This window comes from Leopardus geoffroyi, chromosome C2 (assembly GCF_018350155.1).
Source record: "Leopardus geoffroyi isolate Oge1 chromosome C2, O.geoffroyi_Oge1_pat1.0, whole genome shotgun sequence".
Classification (NCBI taxonomy): Eukaryota; Metazoa; Chordata; class Mammalia; order Carnivora; family Felidae; genus Leopardus; species Leopardus geoffroyi.
Genome location: NC_059333.1, coordinates 55,890,418 through 55,910,225, shown reverse-complemented (window position 1 = coordinate 55,910,225; position 19,808 = coordinate 55,890,418). Strand labels below are relative to the sequence as shown.

At 38.5% G+C, this 19,808-nt stretch overlaps 1 pseudogene; it reads left to right on the top strand.

The window, feature by feature from the left end:
- Positions 1 to 5,267: 5,267 nt before the first annotated feature.
- LOC123576104 lies at positions 5,268 to 5,884 on the top strand (annotated as a pseudogene).
- The last annotated feature ends 13,924 nt before the right edge of the window (positions 5,885 to 19,808 follow it).

Here is a 19,808-nt window from a genome sequence, read left to right as displayed (position 1 = left end):
ATATTTACCCAGAGAATATGAAAACGCTAATTTGAAGGGATACACTCACCCCTATGTTTATTGAATCATTGTTTACAATGGTCAAATTATGGAAGCAGCCCAAGTGTCTATCGATAGATGAATGGATAAAGAAGATGTGGTATAGGTGTGTGTGTGCATATATATATATATATATATATATATATATATATATAATTCAGCCATAAGAAAGAATGAAAACTTGCCATTTGTAATAACATGGATGGATCTAGAAAGTATAATGTTAAGCAAAATTATGCCACTTGGAGAAAGACAGTTACCATGTCATTTAACTCATATGTGGACTTTAAGAAACAAAAGAAATGAACAAAGTAAAAAAAAGAGAGAGAGAGAGACAAACCTAGAAACAGATCCTTCCCTATAGAGAAAAAACAGATGGTTACCAGAGGTGAGGTGGGTGGGGGATGGATGAATAGGTGAAGGGAATTAAGAGTACACTTATTGTGAGCACTGAATAATATATGGAGTTGTTGAATCACTATATTGTACATCTAAAACTAATATAACACTGTATGTTAACTACACTGAAAAAAAAAAAAAAAGAATGGGTTCCACTTAGTAGAGAGGAGTTCTGTTTCCAGTAGGGAAGAAAAGCTGGATAGACAAGAATAACATGTCACTGAAGTTACAAAAGTATTGGGCCTTATTTCATCCACCTGTAGCAGTGTCCAACTGTTTGTCCTTTAGACACCCAAGTGACAAAGTAAGATAAAACACCTTTTGGGGCACCGGGGTGGCTCAGTCGGTTAAGCATCTGACTTCGGCTCAGGTCATGAGCTCATGGCTTGTGGTTTTGAGCCCCGCATCAGGCTTTGTGCTGACAGCTGAGTCTGGAGCCTGTTTCGGATTCTGTGTCTCCATCTGTCTCTGCCCCTTCCCTGCTCATGCTCTGTCTCTGTCTCTCTCATAGAAATAAATAAACATTAAAAAAATTTAAAAAAAGATAAAACACCTTTTATTTAGTATTATAGAAACAAAAAATTGCAGGATTTATGCAAACTTTAAGCACTGTCTGAAAAATAAGAAAAGTTTAAATATAGTCTAAAAACACTGTAGAAATTCTTTGCTATTTAGGATTTTAATCTGTAAGTGTTTAGGACCACTTCCATTGCAGATGTGATCCCCATAAGACTTCAGCACGCACTTTCCCATCGCTGGCTGAAGAATGTACTCCTAGTGGGTTACCAATAACCACTGCTCTAGGCACTGGGCAAACCCTCAATTTCCTTTCATCACTTTGGTAACCACAACCAGGCTGCAAATTAGAATCTCCTGGGAAGCTGTTTAAAATTCCCACGCCCAGGCTGCAACCAAGGCCAGGTGAATTAAAATCTCTGGGACTGGGACACAGGCTTCAGTATTTTTAAAGCTCTCCAGGTGATTCCAATGTGCAGCCAAGGTTAGCTGATTCAGGGGATGGACGGGCTGCATGCTGACTCCTACACAGTCCTTGCTTCACCACTGGGGTCTTGAAACAGAAAGAACTAAGATTTAATCATGACCTTACAGAAAACGGACAAGAAGGTAGCTCTGCCTGTGTTGGTTGTAGGCCATGAATTCCAAAGAAGTTCATGGACTAGATTGAATTATTTATGGTATTCATGGTATATTTTAAAAATAGAAAAAAATTATAAAAATCTAGGTTTTTATCTTCTCTTGAAAGGTTGGAACATTGGGGAAATATTGGGCAACATTCGGTCAGCTGCTGTTGAATAGCAGCTGCCCCCTCTAGGCAAGAAATGCACTTTTTGGTTTGTCCTGGTTTTCACCACTCGGTGAATATGTGCAGACATTTTCACTAATCGAAACAATCTGCCTAGCCTTTCTGGGCATTTGAGTTTACAGCCACTTCTAGGTGCTAAACATCCCTGCAACCTGGGCAAAAATAAGTCTCTTTCGAATATAGCCTAATTCATTAAATTGGGTCTCCATTGGGATAAAGGCTTTTGCAGTAAAAAAAAAAAAAAAAAAAAAAAAAAAAGTATTAACAACTCATTAACAAATTGACAAGGTGTTTACTATCCTGACCTTTTCCCCCGCACGGAAATCTTTCAAGTGACTGTCAGAATAGGTCAGAGAAATGCTAGGTTCCATATAGATACAGAGATATGTTGATGCATATATACTTGTAGATGTAGATACAGATACATCGCCCCTTTAAGAAGTCTTCCCATGACTATCAAAGGGCCATAAAAGGGGCACACACAGATTTCAGGGTTTCTCTTCTCCACCAAGGAAAAATTAATACCTTGAAGGCGAATTGATTCAATTCACTGTAATTCTGCAACAACAAGTAATGGCACTTGTATAGGACATTCCAATTACAAAAGAACCTCTACACTTATCATCTATTTGATTATTATAGAAGCTATGTGAAGAAGACTTTATTATGACTTGTGATAGAATGACTTATAAAAAATAAATATTTAGCCATTCAGATGACCCAAATATATTTCTCAGATATATTTGGTCTTCATTCACAGTTCCTGAAAATGCTTCAGAGCCACAAAGGTGAAATGGAGGTCTTTCTATTAATAAAGGCAACTTTTAGATCCCACACAAGGCGCGGGGGAGCTCATTGCCAGGGGCATTAACCATATGATTAAACCATATGATTTTAGTCCCTCCCCCCACACACATCCGGGAGGGGAGGGGCTGGAGATTGAATCAGCCAATAGCCAGTGACTCAGTCAATCGAGACTATTTAAGGAAGCCTCCATAAAAAAAACAAGAAGGCAACGTTTAGGCCCTTTTAAGGAGACCTTCATGCTTGAGGAACCATAATTCTCCCACGTGCCACCAAGCTGGGCCCTAAGTTCCACGAGGACAGAGATTCCTTTGTTCGAATGCTTACCCTGTGTATCTCTTCATCTGGCAGTTGAAACTGGTAAATGTAAGTTTTTCCCTGAGTTCTGGAGTGATTGTTGAAATCTCCCACCTGTTGTCAGTCAAGTAAAAAGCTGGGGTGGCTTGCAACTGGGATCTAAATGGGGGCGGGGTGGCCTTGTAGGAGGAAACCTGTGGAATCTGATGCTATCTTTAGCTAGATAGCATCAGAATTGAGTTGAATTTTAAAATGCATCTATATGAAGGAGGAATGCGGAGAAAAGGGAAACTAAGCATAAGAACGTACTTTGGTATAAACTTGGAATAATAGTTATAACACATTTTTTTTTCAAGTTCCTGCCCTTCTTTGGACACCAATCCCTGTAATTAAAATTGTTCTCTCTGTCCATTTAGTTATTTGTAGGTTTATGTTCTGCCATCTTCTAAGTTAGTCTTACCTATTGTTCTTGTATTCTCAGTCCATTTGGTGAAAAACTTAGTACCAGGTAGAGTGAGGGTTCCATTTTATTTGGCTTCCCCAAATAGCTCCAGCATCCCACATTCCACAACATGATTAAAGGCAATATGGTGTAGTAGAAATTACCTTGATTTGAAGTTAAAAGACTTCAGTTTTATTCCTAGCCCTGCCCCCTACCACGTGGCCTCAAAAGGGCAAAGTAAATAACAAATATGAAATTAGCAAAACCGATGAATGCAACTTTCTGTGGCCCCCTGGACATGCCTGTACTCCCGAAATACCAACCTCACCAAATATCCTCCTATTTTAGCTTTTGCAGCTTATTCCCATACTTCTTTCCCTAGCCCTTAACTGTAAGAGAATAAATATTAAGTACAGTAGAAGTATGCATCAGGGACCAAGCAGGTGTGGACAAAGACGTGTGTATACCCGTTTTGGTGATGTGTTTTAGTTGAAACAGCCAGGCTCTGAGGCAGGACAGTACTCGCCAATGTGCGGTGACTTCAAGTGACTACAGGAGTGCATTTAGGCTGTTCTGCTCCAGTGAGCAGTTCATCAGACTTGAGCTGCCTGTGAGAATTGGGCTATGACTTGGTGGACACTTTGTATAAAATCAACAACATCCTTGCTGAATCCTGACACCTAGATGATGTTTTCCAGGAGAATTCTTAAGTTGATTGGGCTGTATGTTTTTGTTGTCACTTCTACAGGTTTATATTTTGAATTTCTTTTGCTTCCAGTTAAGTGACTTAAGTAATTTTTCCTCTCCCAAGGGGAAGAGATTTTTTTTTAATATTTATTTTTGGGAGAGCACAAGCAGGGGAGGGGCAGAGAGAGGGGGACAGAGGATCTGAAGCAGGCTCCACGCTGACAGCAGTGAGCCCAATGTGGGGCTTGACCTCATGAACCTTGAGATCGTGACCTGAAGCGAAGATGGACACTCATTCGACTGAGCCACCCAGTTGCCCCAAGAGATTCTTGTCTTAGATGTGAAAGTTCTGAGTTAGTACTTCCTGTCTCATATTAACTGGTATCACAAAAAGTGAACCTACATAGAGGGCCACTACTACATGTTGCTGCACACTCTAGGGAGTGCGTACACCTGTATATAAAATGTGTGTACATATATATGACTCTTGGTCCACACTGTCAGGTGTGTAGGGAGTGTAACATCATTTTTCTGTAACTGAACTTGAATTCCATTTGAGGTTGCCATTCTTCTGGTCATAGAAATGTAATCTCAATGTATGAGCTCTTTTCCATCCTCTTTTTCACCTGTCTAGAAACTTAATGGGTGCCAATGTAGAAGAGGATGGAATCCGGTGTGTATTGTCATATATCAACTTTACTTTTGTAGTGATCAGGGATAATCACCAAAATACATTAAAAATATCTAAAAATCAAAATGGCACAGGCACAAACAATCAAAATGGATGTCTACGGTAATTAGTACAAGTGAACAGTCCATGCTGTTGACCTTGTCCTTCTGGTCTTCAACTGTTGGTTCACTCAAGTCACAGCTATGTCTTTTTATCCCTATAGAAAGGCATCTTCAAGTTTCTGTGCCACATCCAAGTGCTTCCTAGGAGCATTAAATATATTATACTATTTTCATCCCACTTTTGCCCACGGAAACTATGTTTTCTCTACTGCTCCTTAGGACATGGGGGAAAGTATGAACTTTGTATCTTCCTGGATTCTACTGCAGAGCTGGATGTGGGGTGGGGATTGATGCCAGAGGGTTGCACTCCTCTTGATTTCCACTTATTATAAAGGTTTAAGTTGTGTTTGGACCAGGTTAGGGTAGGGATCAGGTACCTGAAATGGTCAGAAAAATAGATAATTTTCAGAAATTTTAGCTTTCAGCTTTATTATTTTATATTAAATTAAATTTTCTCCTCACCAAAGATCTAAAGACTATTTAATAGGGGCACTGTAGCCTGGCTCTTCGTATGCATTCCCAAATATTCCCCGAATTTTTTTTAGGACAAAATTTTTATGGTCTGAGTCCTTCAAGCATCTTTGTCTTGGTTTTTGACAATCAGGGGTCACTTTTCTACTACTGTTTTGTCATTTTGTACCCACTGAGACAACACATGTTGCCCATTAAACAGGAGAATGTTCACAGCATAATGAAGAATATTAGGAATAGGTGCCTTGTCTTCTCGCCTCTTTGGTCTCAGCCACAGAAACAAGATGACAAAGGGGACGTCATCATTTGGAAAGTGTCACAGTAAGACACACACATTGTGCTTCTGCTGTGACTCTAAGGCCCACCACCTTCAGAAGCAGGCCTGTGGAAAATGTGGCTGTCCTATCCAGTGGAAGAGAAAGTGTAACCGGAGCACCAAGGCTGAAAGACGAAATAGCACTGGGACTGGTTGAATGAGGCATTTAAAAGTTGTACACTGCAGTTGTACACTGCAGATTCAGGCCTGGACTCCATGAAGGAACAACACATCAACCCAAGATGGCAGCAGTTGAGGCATCGAGTTCATCTTAAGGATTTCAGCGATTAGTCACACAATAAATGTTCTGGTTAAGATAGATAGATATATATCTATATCTATATGTGGAGAATGGCAAACATACTGGCTACTGTGTATTTAACTATCCACCATATATGCTTCAGACATCTGATCTGTCTGTCAAGTCTATACATGGACATCTCAAGCACAAGAACAGTCTTTCTTCTTGAAAGCCCACCCAGTCTTTGGATCACAGTATCAGGAAATTATTTGTTATAATGGTCTGAAATTTGTCTCTATGTAACTTACCTAAGAATATTAAAGAGAATGGAAAACAACCAGTCACTTCTGTATTATCACTTCTCTCCAGGCCTTGCTTCAGATATTGTGTTTTGTTCATCATCTTATATCCCAAAGGCAAGAGCACACACCAGTATGTAGAATGGAAAGTTGGTTTTTTGGAAACACAGTCTTTTGTGTAGCTGTTCTGCCATCCAAATTCCTGCTAAAATTCCTGATTAACAGTCTGGGCAACTAGCTTTTGATCAGTATGCTTTATCTTCCAGGGAAAGGACTTCAAGCCCAGTGGCACATGTTGGAGAGAGGTAATACATTGGTCATTGGGATTGGAGACCCTCCCCAGGTCATTAACATAAGGCTCTGTGAGCTGTATGTTGTCCAAGGCTCAAGCCTCTTTCACACTGTACTTCCCCTGTGCTTTCATCATATTGGACACTTTGTCTTTTCAATTTCTCTTCACCCACCATGCTTCCTTGGGACATAGGCCTTTGCTCTGCTGAATGCACTCCTAGAAAAGATTTTTCTTCTCCTATATACCCAGTATTCCCCTCCTTCAGATTTTAGCTCAAATGATATGTCCTTGGGAAACTTCTCCAAGTTCTTTGATGAAATCCTTTGTTTGTTTTTTTCTTTTTAGAGTCACTGATTTACACTTCTTTGTATGATTATTTACTTCCTTTATTCTCTCCCTATTTTTTTTAAAGTTTACTTATGTATTTTGAGAGTGGGAGAGGGAGGGGCAGAGAGAGAGAGGGAGAGAGAGAGTCCCAAGCAGACTCTACACTGTCAGCACAGAGCCTGATGCCAGGCTTGAACTCACAAACTGTGAGATCATGACCTGAGCCAAAATCAAGGGTTGGACGCTTAATCAGTTGAGCCACCCAAGCACCCCTACTCTCTCCTTATGGTCTATCATCCAGCTGGAACATGGTAGTCACTGCACAGATAGTTTTTGAATGAATGAATGAATGAATGAATGAATGAATGAATGAAAAGTCCATACCTGTATGTAAAGTTAGACCTGGGCCCATGTACTGGGTATGTCTTTCTCTACTCTCTCCTGCCTCTTTTCACCTCCATGTTTCCTTTTCCTCTTTAATTGCAGTGCCTGCTTCTAGCAAACCCTGGAATCAAATAAATGGTTAAATGTGTGTATTTTTTCCTTAAGGTCAGTTACAGGCTGTGGTGATGATGATTCTATGACATCACCCAGACCTTGTCTGATGAGCAACAGAAATCTATGGAGCAATGCTGTTTCCCAGGGTTTGAATCAATGGTTGGGGCAGAGGCATTACAGAAAAAAAGATGGGGTGGGGTGGAAAAGAAAGAAATCCAGTGACAATTTTTCTCCAAATGTCATTTATATTGCTTTGCAATATTTACAATGTATCTTGTCATTAATTCCACCAATTAAGGGAGGAAATGGCAGGATGTTCTCAAAAAGTTTATAATAACAAACTCTGCTCTTGTTCATACTTCAGATTAGATGTCATTTCAAATCCCTTAATTTACAACTTCCCTTCAGATACAGCTCCCTAGATTACATAAAACCTCGCTGAAATACATCTTCATTTTTCATGGAAATCAGATACGGTCATTTGAACATCGAAGGTAGGCTTAAACCGATTCTTGATTGTATTTTTGTAAGTGGTGATATTTTCTCAGTATAATTTTGTTGTTACCACACACTTAGAAACCCTACTAAGAACTAATATCCAGGAAATATTTTTTCTGATAGTTGCCTCTTTAGAAAGGTATGATTCGATACTCACCTGGCACAATTTTAAATGCTAATCTTGTTACATTGGTCACAAAAATGAAACAAAAGAAAACAAATTTAAGCTTGAAAAATGATGGCAATTTGAATACGAACTGTTTGCTATAATTAAAGGTGATAAAGGTAAGAAGTAAGAAACGTTTACAGGAAGATGACTTTAAGTTTAAAACACAGGTTTATTTAAAAACAAAAATGAGGCAGAGACTTATGATGCAGACATGTTGTTTATGATAGCCCAATCTGTATTACCAAGAACCCACATACAAGTATGGATATGGAAGACTGTCTGCAAATAATTCAATTACACAAAGCAAATTGAAAAGGCATAAAATCACCATCTGAAGAATTGGGCACTTTAATCTTTTTCCGGTACTGTTTATTTGGAGGAAAGTCTGTTTTGATGGGTTTCTATTTTTGTTAAGCAAAAAAAAAATATGAAACATAAAGAAGCAATGGCATTTTGTTCAGTGATAATTCGAGAAGGACACTGTTGAAAGCAAAACACTTTGACTTTGAAATATTGTTTCCATTATGTGGGTTTTTCCTGAAGTAATCTGTAAAGACAGTCTGTGATCCAATCATGAATTCTAAGGACCTAAATGCACTGTTCCTCTTAAAAAAAAAAAAAATCTGTCCTCTAGTTCATTATGAGGTGAGTTAGGACAGGTGATCAAGGTTAAGACCAGAAGTAGGAGAGTGGGCTTTTAGAGGCAAGGACAGTGGAAAGATTGGAGGAAACACCGATAATCAAGACAGTTACATAAGAAATACAATTCCTGGGAGCTCCTGAGTGGCTCAATTGGTTAAGCAGCTGACTTTGGCTCAGGTCATGATCTTGCAGTTCATGGGTTCGAGCCCCGCATTGGAGTCTGTGCTGACGGCTCAGAGCCTGGAGCCTGCTTCAGATTCTGTGTCTCCCTCTGTGTCTCCTGCCACTTCCAAACTCCTGCTCTGTTTCTCGCTCTCAAAATTAAAAAAAAAAAAAAAAAAACATTAAAAAAGTAATGAAAAAGAAATGCAATTCCTACATTAAAAACTAAATTGCTATTGTTTCTTCCTGTTGTTTGCTCCCACCTTTCCTGTTTTGAAAAAAAAATAAAAAGTGAAGCTTTACATTAGCAGTGAATATCTAACATAATTAACATATCACAGTTCAATGACCTCTCTGTAAAATAATTGGTGTTCACACAAATGAAAATAAGTAACTCTCTGCACTGCCCTCTGTTCTGAATAAAGTTAGGAAATGTATCATTTTTTCTGTATAGGTCAAGACTGCCCATTAAAACACGTACTCTCTGCTTGATTTCTATTTTTGAAAATTATTTAGTATTTTCGACTATATTTTTTACGGAAGAAACACGTTTCCACAAAGCTGGCCTGGTCACAGCTAGAGTATCTTATATACTGACTGGATGAATAGCAATTTAAAATGCTAAGGTCATATCAAGTGAGAAAAACAGAATGTGTGACTTATTTGGGATCATGAAACATTAAAATGCAAGTACTATTGTAGAAGATCAATTATTTTCTCTGTGATTGGTTAGGCTGACCTTTTGACTGAAGAAGTCCTAAGGAAAACCAGACTAATGGCCTCGTAGCCTCAAAGAAAAGGAAATCTCTAACCAAATCTAAATTACATGGGCACAAAATTATTTTGCACGATTGCATTATTCCCAACTGAGTAGATACGATTTTTTTTCCTTCGTTTCATTTTTTTAAAACCAGTTCTAGCAGGAATGGGCATCAGCCATTACCCCAGGGAGAGCTGGATACCCTTTACACTTATGAAATGAAACAAAATGAGAAAGATGAATCCACCTTTCTCTAACCACAGTCCCCCCTATACCCAGTCCCTACTGTCCAGAGAATTCTCTAGACAGAAAGATGAGTCGATAAGGCTCTGTGTTGTTGGAAAAGTGGAACTAATAAAGTGGGCAGAGACAGAAAGAGTCACCCATTAATTTGTTTTTTAATTCATTAAGTATCTATTGTTGACCTATTATCTGTCAGACTCAGAGACATACAGTAAGGTGTCAAAGTTAGTAAGACAGACATGGACCATGCCCTCTTGGGGTTTACAGCCAGTGGGAGTTATTAAGCAAACAAATTACAAGTATATAACTATAGCTCTTAACAAAGAATATGAAAGAGAGGAAGGCCAGTTCAGCTCAGGGTTTTATTAACAATGGTAATTTAGTTACTTGTTTGGTGGACATGAAGAACATTGGCCATTTTCAGAATATATGTTTGAGACCTTGGAGAAGGAATATGTCATTGTCTTTCTTGTTTATCTAAAGGCCGTGTGGTTGGATTGGTGCAAAAGGAAGTGGAATTCTGTAAGTTTGACACTGTCTGGAACAAAATAAAATGTTTTGGAAAGAAAATATTTACATTTTATTTTTACTTGATTACGAGTACTTATGTTGGCCACAGTACAACTTTTCAAACCTTGCAATCAAATTGAATACCACCCACCACCACTTCATTTCTCTTCCAATATTGATATTCACATAGTATTTGCTTTTTTTATTAATTAAACCGTTTTATTTTAAGATCATGATAGATTCACATGCAACTGTACGAAAAATAGAGGTCTTGGGTACCCTTTAGCCAGTTTCCCTAATGGTAACATCTTACAAACCTATAATACAATGTTACAGCCAGGACACTGACATTAATACAGTTATGCTACAGCATATTTATGCCACCATAGGCTCTCTCATCATGCGCATTTAAGCCCCACCCACTTTTCACCTGCTTCCACCTATTCCTTAACCCTTGGCAACCACTAACCTGTTTTTCATTCCTATAATTTTGCCATTGCAAGAATGTTATGTAAATGGAATCATTCAATATGTAACCTTTGGGAACTGACTTTTTAAACTCAGCAGAATTCTCTGGAGATTCATTTAGGTTGCTGTGTGTATCAGTAGTTGGTTCCTTTAAAAAAATTTTTTTTTAACGTTTATTTATTTTTGAGACAGAGAGAGACACAGCGTGAACAGGGGAGGGGCAGAGAGAGAGGGAGACACAGAATCCGAAACAGGCTCCAGGCTCTGAGCTGTCAGCACAGAGCCCGACGCGGGGCTGGAACCCACAAGCCATGAGCTCATGACCTGAGCCGAAGTCGGACGCTTAACCGACTGAGCCACCCAGGCGCCCCAGTTGGTTCCTTTTTATTGCAGAGTAGTATTCCATAGTAGTATGGATACACCCCGGTTTGTTTGCCTATTCACTCATTGAAGGGCATCTGGGTTATTCCCAGTCTGGGGTGTTTATTAATAAAGATGCTAGCTATAAACATTCCTGTATAAGTCTGGGATAAATGCCCAGGAGCGATTGATGGGTTATATGGTAACTACATGTTTAGTTTTTAAAGAACTTAAAAAACTATTTTCCAGAGTAGCTGTACCAGTTTACATTGCCAACAGCCATGTGTAAGCAATCCAGTTTTTCCACATCCTCATCAGCATTTGGTATTGACGTTATTTTTTTAATTTTAGCCATTCTGATAGGTATGTAGCAATATCCCATTATGGTTTTAATTTGCATTTCCCTAATGACTAATGATTGGATATCTTTTCATGTGCTTACTTGCTAGTTGTAGATCTTGTTTGTGAAATGTCTTTAGTCCATTTTCCAACTGATTTTTAACAGTTGACTCCTGAGAATTCTTTTTTTTTTTTTGTCAGGTATGTGTTTTGTAAATATTTTCTCCCTGTCTGTAGTTTATTTTTCCCCATCTTATCAGGAGCTTTCAAAAACCTACATTTTTAATTTGCTGAAATCTAAGTTATCAATTTTTCTTTTATTAATGGTGCTTTTGGTGTCATCTAAGAACTCTTTGACTAACCTTAGATCCCAAAGATTTTCTGCTTTTTTCCTAAATGTTTTATAATTTTATATGTTACATTTAAGTCTGTGATCTATTTGGAGTTAATTTTTTATAGTGGATATAAGACTTAGGTCAAGGTTTGTTTGTTTATTTGCCTCTGGATGTTTATTTGCTCCAGCACCTTTAGTTGAAAAGATTAACTTTCCTTTTAGTTGCTTTTGCAACTTTGTCAAAAATCAGCCAGGCATATTTACGTGAATCTATTTCCGGGCTCCCCATTCTGCTCCACTGCTGTGTGCCCATCACACAACAATAACCACACAACTTTCATTACTTTAGCTACGTAAGTTACAAAATTGGCAGCCTGATTACATTTTATTCATCTCTTTTCTTTTTTAAATTTTTTTTTTTCAACGTTTATTTATTTTTGGGACAGAGAGACAGAGCATGAACGGGGGAGGGGCAGAGAGAGAGGGAGACACAGAATCGGAAACAGGCTCCAGGCTCTGAGCCATCAGCCCAGAGCCTGACGCGGGGCTCGAACTCCCGGACCCCGAGATCGTGACCTGGCTGAAGTCGGACGCTTAACCGACTGCGCCACCCAGGCGCCCCTATTCATCTCTTTTCAAAATTATTTTAGTTATGTGTTTCCACATAAATTTTAGAATAATTGTGTTTATATCTAAAAAAGATGTTTCAGGGATCTGGAGTCCCCTCATGACTATGCATGCAAAAACCTCAGTAAAAAATTAGCAAATAGAATTCAGCAATATGTTAAAGGAATTAGAAGTCATGACCAAGTGTGGTTTATTCCAAGGATATACAAAGTTAGTCCAATATTAAAAAAAAATAATGTCCAATGTAATCCACCATATTAACAGACAAAAGAAAAGTCATATGATCATATCAATCAATTCAGAGAAGGCATTTGACAAAATTCAGTATACATTCATGGTACGTATGTCTTTGGGTTTATCCTGTTTGGAGTTCAACCAGCTTCTTAAATGTGTAGGTTTCTGTCTTTTACCAAATTTGGGAAGTTTCTGGGCATTATTTTTTCCAAGTATTTTTTCAGCCCCAGCCTTTTCCTCCTCTCCTTTGGAGACGCCAATGACATTAATGTTGTATCTTCTGTTATGATACCATAGATCTCTGAGGATCTGTTCAGTATTTTTTTTTTCAGTCTATTCTTCTCTCTTATTTTCAATCTGGGTAATTTCTATTGTTCAGCCTTCCAATTTGTTGATTATTTTTCCTGTCCTCTCTATTCTGCTGTTGAGCCCATCCACTGGGATTTCATTTTGAGATATGTATTTTTTCAGTCATAAAATTTCCCTTTGATTCTTCATATCTTTTATTTCTTTGCTGAGGCTTTCTGTTTTTTCATTTGCCTTAAGCATGTTCATAATTGCTCACTGAAGCTTTTTTTAATCATGATTGCTTTAAAATCTTTTTCAGATCATTGTAACATCTCTGTCATCTCAGTGTTGGCATCTATTGTTTGTCTTACTTCATTCAGTTGAAATCATCCTGGCTCTTGGTGTGATGGTGATTTTTTAATGAAACCTGGATATTTTTGTATTATGTTGTGAGACTCTGGATCTCATTTCAACCTTCTGAAGATTAGCTGTTTTTCTCTCTCCATGCTCTGGTGGATTGGGGGCATTGTCTGGTTACCACCAGCTGGAGGTAGAAGTCTAGGTTCTAACTTGGCCTTCATTAACACCTGAGAGTGGGTGGAGAGCCCTTGTCGCTGCTGGGTTAGGTGAGAGTTTGGCTCCCCTTGGGGTCTCCACTGAAAGTAGGGTGAGATTAGTCTCATTATGGCAGGGTGATATTGAATGTCTTGAGTCTCTGACAGGCTTCTTCAGAAACCCAGCCACCTCCAGGTGGTGAGGGGAAGGAATGCCCCATGATGGCTGGGTGAGAAATGGAAGCCCAGGTTCCCCATGTAATCTTCACTGACACAATGGGTTGGGGGGGGTGTACATCATTATCATCTGGGATGGTAGGGAGACAAAAGCACCCTACTTGGCTTTTTTTTTGATACCACTTTGATGGGGATTTGAGGATATCTCTTATAGCCTCATGAGTATACAAGTATAGACCTCTCACTCAGCGTTTGATTGCATGAGTGGAGATGGGCCACAGTTTTCTCTATGGTTACACTGGAGTTGAGCAGTTACTGTCTAAAAATTTTCTCTGCCCCAAGGGTGCCCCTTTCCTGCTCTTTTGGCTAAAGAAAGCAGATGTGTGTGTGTGTGTGTGTGTGTGTGTGTGTGTGTGTGTGTGTTTGCTGATATTTACAGGTTGCTGGCTTCTTCAGTTCCCAGTATGGGATATATGAGGTAAAAGAAAACCCAGAAGACTCACTACTTGGTTGTTTCTTGGGATTCTCAGTCCCTAGCAGGCCTGCTTCTTCTCTTCACCTTTCAAAGATTCTTATGTTTGTTTTATGTATAAGGCCCAGAGGTTAACTGTACTTAGTGGAGGAATAAGGAAAAGTATGTCTATTCCATCTTCCTGGAAGCATAAGTCAATAAATTGTTTTGATTAGTACATTTTTATTTAACAAATTCTCTCTTATTGATTTCCATAAATAAGAGACTAACATGGGCACACTCAAAATATATACCCAGAATCCAAACACTTCTCATCTTCATCGCTGCTACCATTATGGCTCAAACTATGACCATCTCCTATATGAATTATTGCAATAATATTATAATTGCTTCTCCCTTTGGTCCCCCACGATTTATATTAATTACAGTATCCAGAGAAGCTCTATTAAAACTATAGGTTAATTACTGTGCTCAAAATCTTTCAAGGGCTCTGTATCACTAGAACCAAAATCCATACAGTGGCCTACGAAACCTTATACATTCTATATCCCCTTTACCTCTTTGACTCATTTTCTCCTATTCTCCCCTCACTCTGGTGGAGCCATGGTGGCCTCTGTGCTGTTCTCACCTAGTCTCACCTAGTCTCATCTAGGCATATTCTTATCTCAGGACTATTCCCATTTTGGGACTATTGCAGTTGCTGTTTCTTTCATCTGGAACATTTTTGCCCAAGATAACCTCATGGATAGCTTTTACACCTCCTGTAAATCTTTTCTCAAATGTTACCTCCTCAGGTCTTCCCTTATTACCATATTTAAAACTGCAACTGTGGGGAAAAGACAGTTTCTTCGATAAATGGTGCTGGAAAAACTGGACAGCTACATGTCAAGGAATGAAATTGGACCACTTTGTAACAACATATGCAAAGATAAACTGAAAATGGATTAAAGACCTAAATGTGAGACTGAAACCATAGAAACCCTTGAGGAGAGCAGAGGCAGTAATTTCTTGGACATCAGCCATAGCAACACTTTTTTTTTTTAGATGTGTCTCCTGAGGCAAAGGAAACAAAAGCAAAAGTAAACTGTTGGGACTACATCAAGATAAAAAGCTTTGCACAGCAAAGGAAACCACCAACAGAACAAAGAGCCTACTGAATGGGAGAAGATATTTGAAAATGACATATCCAATGAATAGTTAATATCCAAAATATATAAATAACCTACACAACTCAATACCAAAAACCAATCCAATTAAAAAATGGTCAGAGGATGTGAATAGACATTTTTCCAATGAAGGCATACAGGTGGTCAACGGACACATGGCAAGATTCTCAACATCACTAATCAACAGAGAAATGCAAATAAAAACCACAATGAGATATCACCTTACACAAGTTAGAGTAGCTAAAATCAAAATTACAAGAAATAACATGTTGGTGAGGATATGGAGAAGAGGAATCCTCATGCACTGCTGGTGGAAATATAAATTGGTACAGCCACTGTGGAAAACAGTATGGAGGTTCCTCAAAAAATTAAAAATAGAAATGCCACATGATCCAATAATTCCACTACTGGGTCTTTACCCAAAGAGAATGAAAACATTAATTCTAATAGATATAGAACCTCTATATATATTGCAGCATTATTTATAATGGTCAAGTTATGGAAGCAACCTAAGTGTTCATCAGTAGATGAACGGATAAGGAAATGTGGCATATAAATGATGGAATATAATATGGCCATAAAAGGGGTGAGATCATTCCAACATGGATGGAACTAGAGGGTATTATGCTACGTGAAATAAGTAAGGCTGAGAAAGGCAAATATACGATTTCATTCATAAATGGAATCTTAATAACAACAACAACACACCAAATGAAGAAACAAACAAAAAGCAGAATCAGACCTATAAATACAGAGAACAAACTGATGGTTGCCAGAGGGGAGGAGGGGTTGGGCAAAATAGGTGAAGGGGAGTGGGGGATACAGGCTTTCAATTATGAGATGAATAAGTCACGGGAATTAAAAGCACAGCATAAGGAATACAGTCAATGATATTATAATAGTGATATAATGGGATAGGTAGTAGCTATACTTGTGAACATAGCATAATGTTTAAATTTGTTGAATCACTTAGTTTTACACCTGAAATTAATGTAACATTGCATGTCAACCATACTCAAAAAAAGATAATAAAAGTGCAACTATCTGTCACTTCCTTAACCCCACATACCATCGTCTCTTGCTTTATTTTCTCTATAGCGATTTTCTTTCTGTTATACCATTACAATTTACTCATTTATTTTGTTTATTTTTTGCCTGTCTTTATTAAAATATAAGCCCCATGTGGGACATGGTGTCTCGTTTGCTATTTCTTTTCTATATCATGAACAGTGCCTGGCATATACTAAGTACTCAATAAATATTTGTTGAATGAATAAATGACATATATATCTGGACTTTATTGAGACAGAAACAGCTTCATGACACAGCAATAGCTTGGATGGTCTGATTGTCAGCAGCTCTGGTGATACAAGATAAATTCTAGCCCATGTTCCTTCAGGTGCATTTATACACCCATCTCTGTTCTGTTGTGTCACTGTATTTCTTTAATATTCTTTGCCCTTCTGCTTCTTTCTGCCTTTCTCATTCTAGACTCACTACCAATTACATGGTTTTCTCAACATTTCTTTAAAAATAACAAGATCGAATCTGATTGCTCCATTGAATTGTTATCTGGTCTTGGCAAAATCACATTATAATGGATCACATTATAGGCCAACAGTTGTGGAGTACCTTTAGGTCAGCCATGGGTCACAGGGAACAGCGTATGATTACCTCTGCTGGATAAATCGCCCAGGGCAGCTTTCTCAAAAGCAACAAGTGGAAATGAGATACCACCTCACACCTGTCAGAGTGGCTAAAATTAACAACTCAGGAAACAACAGATGTTGGTGAGGATGCAGAGAAAGGGGAACCGTCTTACACTGCTGGTGGGACTGCAAACTGGTGCAGCCACTCTGGAAAACAGTATGGAGTTTCCTCAAAAGGTTAAAAACAGGGGCACCTGGGTGGCGCAGTCGGTTAAGCGTCCGGCTTCAGCCAGGTCACGATCTCGCGGTCCGTGGGCTCGAGCCCTGCGTCGGGCTCTGGGCTGATGGCTCAGAGCCTGGAGCCTGTTTCCGATTCTGTGTCTCCCTCTCTCTCTGCCCCTCCCCCGTTCATGCTCTGTCTCTCTCTGTCCCAAAAATAAATAAACGTTGAAAAAAAATTAAAAAAAAAAAAGGTTAAAAACAGAACTACCCTACAACCCAGCAATTGCACTCTAGGTATTTATCCAAAGGATACAAGAGTGCTGATTCAAAGGAGCACATGCATCTTAATGTTTATAGTGGCACTATAAACAATAATCAAATTATGGAAAGAGCCCAACTGTCCAGAGACTGATGAATGAATAAAGAAGTATATACACACACACACACAATGGAATATTACCCAGACGTTAAGAATGAAATCTTGCCATTTGCAGCAACATGGATGGAATTAGAGTGTATTATGCTAAGTGAAATAAGTCAGTTCAAGAAAGACAAATACCACATGATTTCACTCATATGTGGAATTGAAGAAACAAAACAGGTGAACATAGGGGAAGGGAAGGAAAAATAAAATAAGATAAAAACAGAGAAGGAGGCTAACCATAAGAGACTCTTAACTATGGAGAACAATCTGAGGGTTGCTGGAGGGGACGTTGGCCTGGGGGATGGGCTAAATGGGTGATGGGAATTAAAGGAGGGCACTTGTGATCAGCACTGGGTGTTACATGTAAGTGATGAATCACTAAGTTCTACTCTTCAAACCAATAAAAATAAATAAAAACAACAAACACAAACAAGCAAAAAAGCAGCAAATGGATCAGGTAGAGGCCCAGAGAGTAGATTCTTCTCTAATATGCTAGGCAACTCTGTAGATTTGCAAAATTTTTATAGATTTAAAAATAAAATCCTCCCATTGTTTTTTTGACTGTTATATCTGTATACGAGCTACTCAGCCTACACCTTAGAAAAATGGAAACAAAATCATGACTCACCATTTATCAAAGGTATTCCTGGCCTTTTTGACTTTCTGTCCAGTAGAGGACTGAGCTCCTTGAAGAACTTAAGAATCTATGCAATAAATATCAAATAGTTTAAGTCAACTTTTATTTTTGAATTGAGATTGAATTTCAACACAGACAGACTGAGATGCTTTCCTTTTAGGTTTATACATTGTCAGAAAAAAAGACAAAAAAAATACACCTTTGTTTTGCAGCATATCCTGGAGATGACCCACGAAATCCTTGCAAGTTCATGGGTGCTATGGCTCACATATTATGGCCCTTCAAAAAGTACAAAAACAAAGAGAAACATCAGAACCAACTCCTGCCCAGCGTGACAGGTAAGGAATGGCAGTTTGGAATCGGTGTGGATTTAGATTTTTTGTGAGAATTCTTTTCTGGCCCTACTCAGGAAAACTCTGTTTCTAACATACAGGGCATAATTAGGCTTACTGTATAATCTCTCACTTTTTATATGACATGATAAATACGTTATAAAGAAACTGTTCCATGACAAGCAGCTTTCAAAACACAACAACAAAAAGGTGAAAAAAATAATATTAAGCAGATTTTCTTCCCTAGAAAATTCCTATCACACCTAACAGCTGTTTGTTATTATGTTGTTTGGTGGGTTTTTCTCCCCCCATATCTAGAGATGAAAGGAAAAAGCTATTATGGATAAACTGTGATAAAATTACTAAAACCCAAAGAACCAGTGGAATGCCTTTATATAAGTACATTTGCTTTTGGAGAAATGGGACCAATTTCAAATTTCAGCAGAAGCCTTTGTTTTCACTTTTCATCAGAATCTTGTCCTTTTCCTTATTGAACACAAGGTATCGATTATTAAACAAACGTTTATTCACTTTTCACTGAACACCACCAAAAGCAGAGCCGAAGAGTTTGACTTTTGTTGGTGACACGAAAGCAGGTGCTGTTATGCAAAATGCACATACAGATAGCTCAGCCTTTTCTGCTCTACCTTATGGAACATTCCTTTATAATTGAGTATGCTTTTAATTCCCCTGATTAGAGTGCAACATTACCCAAATTGAAAGGAGGGAGATTAAATAGTAGCATGTCTGAGCTAGATGAATTATCTGCAGAGGAGAATAGAATGACAAGTGATTACCATTCTTTTTTTTATCTTTATTTGCCCAATTATCTTTATTTCTTTAATTATCCTGGATAGAAAATGAGGCCAATAAAATTTTCAAGACAGAAATTTGTATCATTTTAGTATAGCTTATACTGATAAACAGCAGCCAAATAAAATAATCAGGCCACAACAATGTCAACACTGAGAAAGTCAGGTTTATTATATTGCTTTGTTACTATTTAGCATGCTGTCAGAGCCATCTGAGGGATGGTGAATCTGGGGCAATCATTAAACAAAAGCCTTGACAGAGTTCGAGCTCCATACTTTTGCGTCTCCTCCTTCCTTCTGGCTCTGATAATACCTGAAGGCTATAAATTCCTGAGAAATGAAACACCAAGTTGCCCAGAAGACAGACAGAAGAATGGAACTCTTCCCACTTCTGCTAATGAAGCATCTGAGGCTTAGAGGTAATTCAGCCACGCCCCATGGACGGTACTGCATTGAACTGGAGCTTCTTGAGGGCTGAGAATGTGAGATTCACTCTTAGTG